We start from the raw sequence: 4,782 nt of genomic DNA on the forward strand, positions 1-4,782 counted from the left end.
TGATACTTCACCCAACTAGCTATTTTTTATAAAGGTGTAAAAGAGATAACACTCTTATTTGAGGGGAGAAGGAATGTAGCTGAATCCAGAAAACAGAGCGCTTGTGTGAGGTTAGATGGTGAGATATTGTGGGAGTAAAGGATAAAAACTAGGCATTGTGTGAGAGGATAGAGTTCACCACAACAGTAATAAAGCTCAGGAAGATAGTGAAATGGGCCAAGATGAGGAGGGGTGCTCTGTAGTATGTACAATTCTATGGAACAATAATTATTTACAATAATACTGCAACAACAATAATATGATAAGAAATATATGACTTGAATAAAAAGGATAGAAAGTAAAAGACCTAGAGTCGTGTATTATTGGAATATGATTGAAGTGAAAGAAGAAAAATTAAAATGCAATATGAGAGAACAAAGAAAACCAGTCAAACAATGCAATTAAACAAACAAAACAAAGAAAACTAAACAGAGGAGAAATACAAATATATAATCAAATTAAAGAAATAAAAATATCAAAAAACAATAATAAAAATAAACAATAAAATTTAAGTTCTATAGGGTAGCAAAGTGAAATTTGTCTCTCGGTTGTTGGAGTTAGCCTTATGCTCCCTTTTTGGATCTGTCTTTGGTTCTTTTTATTTTTTTAAGCTAAAGAAGTAGCACAGTTTATTGAAGACTGCAAATATTTTTGTTATATGTTGAAACTATATGCCTTCCAGAAAACAAAAGCAATAGCAGGTATGTGCTTTGATGCTTCAGAGATGCTGCTCCACTTGAACTGGAAATGGTAAGACAGGGTCAGACACATGAGGGAGAGGGAAATGGGGGAAAGGCAAGTTCAAAGCCCAGAAGGTATCCACCAACTCATTTCCTCAAGCCATGCAGGCCATGGCCCCAGCTCAGCAGGCTCTCCTCAGTGGTCTGCTTTCTGAAATAAGACTTCAGTGCAAATCTATACACACACACAAAACATAGCCCCCAGCCTTGGGCCAAATTAGCTCTCTGATGTCCAGAAATGTTTGTAAAGAGGTGGATATTTTCTTCCAGTATTGCATCCATGAGACCCATGTCCTCTTGGCTGTTGAAAAGGAGTGGCTGATGCATTCACACTGACATTCACGCCATGCTGCTTGGAAGAGGTAGAAACCACAGGGAACACAGGCCCATACTGGAAGGTGTTGGGGAGGCCCAGAACCCCTGTGTAGTATGGGAGGCTGGTGTAACTGTAGCTAGGAGGCAGTGCTGGGTTCTGCTGCACAGCATGATGAGTCTGTGTCTGTTTCTGCTAGGGTTGGGCCAAGGTTGTGGCTGGGCTGGGGAGGAGGCATCTCCATGGCTGAACTTTGTGAGGTCACCAGAATAAGGGTTGCTGGCCAGGCTACTATCCCTACCAGTCAGTGGCACGGTAGGTGTGGGAAATGGGATGCTTTAGTATTCCAACAGAAACCTTGGCTGAAGCATCTTCAAGACATTATAATCATATACTTGTGTCAGGTAGGCATGTAACAGCCCTGGAGTCATAAAATATGAGTTAGGCAACAATGGTCGGACCCCAGGAGGAAGACTAGGAGGAACTTTTCCTAATGTTGTAGCAACTAAGCTTCAAGTTAAGGCTGTGATGGTAGAGCTGCTGCCTAGGCTGAGGCCCAGGCTACTGCCACTGTTGAGATTGGAGGAGACACTGACCATTGGGGGAGGTGCAGAGGCTGTGCTGGATGTGGTAGAGAAAGTGCTGGAGGAAGAATGAAGATTCACCTCACTCTCTATGCCTGTGTGCCAAAGAGTGGATGTTGAAGTGTGCCCAGAAGATGTCAATGATGAAAAGGTATTCTGCTGAGCAGGTAACATGCTGCTGTGTTGTGTGGTAGTAGTATTTGGAATCTCCTCACTGTGGCTCAAGTCTCTCAAGGAAGATGAGTGCTGATTGGTTGTCATCAAGAAGGAAGCTGCAGATACCAGTTCACTGCAGAGCCTGTAGCACCTTCAACAGATTGTGTGATCTGTAACTGTGTGGCCTGCACAGAACTGAAGCCATTCTTTGTCTGAGTCAGGTCCTTTAGGAGGATGAAGAGATGAAGATGGGGTACCACCCAGTGTGTGTGGGTCTCTGTTCATATAGAGGGCCCTGAGAATCGTTTTTGGAGGTATAGGTTGTCAACTGAATTGGGCCACTTTGATAACCAGACTCCTGACTTTGGTTAAGTAAAACTGTGGATGAAGATTCACTGGCCATGCTGGTATAAAAGCTATTTGGAGCCTGGCTTAAAGAGGTGCTTGTGGTAGGAGTGGATTCATAATTAGAAATGACAGGCTCTTACCCAAACTGCAGTGCCCCAAATGCTGAGCCAGGCATCTCCATAGCCAGAGCAGGAATCTTCAAAGTCAAGGAGGCTTTTCTCTTCTGCTGTTTCAGTTTTTGCCAAGCTGGCTGACAGCTAGAGGACTGGTTATCAGAAGACCCAGGAGACATTTGTGGAGCTGAGGTGGATTTCCTTGGCAGAGGAGAAGAGTGAGATGGAGGTACAGCTGTAAAGGTAGCTACTGCAAATGGCTTCTCCTGAAGAAACACCTCCATCATGGTTGAAGATGGGGTAAAAGCCTGGTGCTTTGTAAAGGGGCTGTGCACTGTTCAACCTTTTGGGTTCTTCAAATCATACTGCATCAGCAATGGGGATTGTGTGGTGGAGTCCATGTCTAAGAGGAGGTGGTGGTGGTTCCAGATTGCATATGTCGAGCTGCCAACTGAGCCAGGGCCTGTGGAGTCTTGAATTGCTCCAGGAACTGGGATCTGGTGGTGCTGCTACCTTTAGACATCATCACCAAACCCTTTCCCTAGCATGCTCACAATACTGTGATGAGAAAATGTGTTCCCTGAAGCAGGCTGTGGTATGGTACTCTGCTTTGAGTTACTGAACACCAGAGGCTGGGCAAGAGAAGGAGCCTGAGATGGATCCAGATTAGATGAATCATTCTCCATTGAAGATGGTGTCTTCCCTAACAGAACAGCAAGGTCAATTATCTGACCAGCAGTGATTGTCACATTCTCTGCAGGCAGGGGCACTGAAGACACATTAGAGGCAGTGAAGATCTTGGTCTCAGAAAGATCTTCATTCCAATCTTCAGTTCCCCACTCCTCTGCTGTGGTCTTCCATGCACTTGTCCCATCATCTGGCTCAAAGTGGCCAGTGTTGTTCCATGTATTGCCGCTATCATTGCCATAGTTATCATCAGTATTGGCTGGTTTTGCATAATCAGTTGGGTTAAAAGTTCCCATTCCTTGAGCAGAAAACCTTCCTCCCCACATACCAGACCCACCTCTGCCTCGTCCACAACCTCTTCTGGTTCTTTCTGTGCCCCTTCCAGAAGAACCTCCACTCTTGGTGCCATCTAATCCATTTTCCTGACCTGGAAATTCTCATCCACGGCTGGCACCTCTTCCCTGTCTTGGTGGCCCACTAGTGCACCAACTATAGTCTCTGTCCTGGTCTCAATTGTCTTTGCCTTCCTTGTTGGATTCCATTTGGCCACCATTCCTCTGTCCTAAGACTCTCTTCTTCTTCCCAACCATCTCACAGGAATGTGTATTTGGGTTTAGCAGTACTTTAATGGCTCTGTTCACATCCCCATTGCAGTCATGCAAAGCAAAAAAAAAAAATTATCCTGGTTCTTGCCTGTGAGATCAATCAATTATTTCACCTTTTCTTCAAAGTCAGCACCATTGTGGTTCGAAATCACCTGTGCAAGTCGAGTTTGTTCTGCAGTGGCCTGTGCTGCTGCTTGTGCTCTGTCTGGTTTTGGTTTTGAGATTGTTCCCAGTTTCCCTGGGTTCAGTTAGTGCCCACCAATATCATCATTTACAGTATATACAAATAACAGTATTTACAAAGTAGAATATTTAGTCTCCTAAACACTGACTACCTATGGTTCTTTCACAGCTCCAGGTCTTATTGTCTTATACTTGGGAATAGTTAAATAGATAGATAGATAGATAGATAGATAGATAGATAGATAGATAGAGGGTTGAGGGTAGATGGCTGCGGAGTACGGCAAAGGATTTCACTTCCCCCCACACACCGGAGAAAAACTGGGCTGATCTGCAGAGGAGTGCAGCAGACAGCCAACAGGGACCCAGCATATAGAAAGGTAGGACTCCAGAAATTGGAGCAGACTCTGAATGACCAGATGATGAGGAGAGATGGCTGCAGGTCAATAAGGTCTGAGGGAATGGCACAGAGGCGAAGCCTCTCCGCCGGGCTGCTCCAAAACCCAGGCTACACAAGGGCCCAGGCTGGTCTGTCTCAGTCTCTGGGAGCTGAGGGCTGGCTGCGAGGCCCTTGGGAGATAGCCAGTCATGAGCTCCCTCCCTACCCAGCCAGGCACAGTTTGAAAAAATGTCAAGAGAGATCTGTTCGCTTGGAGTGTCAGAGGAGTGGTTATAAAGAAGCAAACCAGGGAGCTTTGATCACACGTGGAGTCTGTGGTCACTGGCTTGGGAGAATTGAGAGTCACCTTCTTGTTCACACATAGCACTGGGAAAGGTTCACGCCCAAGCCAGCGGGACCAGAGAAGCCTGGCTGGGAATACATGTCCACACCCCAGGCCAGGACTGTGAATCCTGGGGAAAGTCTGCTCTCAGTGGGGCGCGCAGAGGAGAGCATCTTGGGGGAGGGCAATCATGAGACTGTCTGACTTCACCGAGAAGGGAGAAAAGCAGCACTAATTGACCCTCAGACTGCTGCAGTTAGTGTGACCAGAAGAAAAGGCTTGACCAGCTGGAAAC

General features: G+C 45.8%; 1 pseudogene; it reads right to left on the reverse strand.

The window, feature by feature from the left end:
• Positions 1 to 996: 996 nt before the first annotated feature.
• LOC119049353 (ubiquitin-associated protein 2-like) lies at positions 997 to 3,856 on the reverse strand (annotated as a pseudogene).
• Positions 3,857 to 4,782: the final 926 nt, after the last annotated feature.

The sequence above is a fragment of the Artibeus jamaicensis genome, unplaced genomic scaffold (assembly GCF_021234435.1).
Source record: "Artibeus jamaicensis isolate MK-2021 breed Jamaican fruit bat unplaced genomic scaffold, CSHL_Jam_final scaffold_916, whole genome shotgun sequence".
In the NCBI taxonomy this organism is placed as follows: Eukaryota; Metazoa; Chordata; class Mammalia; order Chiroptera; family Phyllostomidae; genus Artibeus; species Artibeus jamaicensis.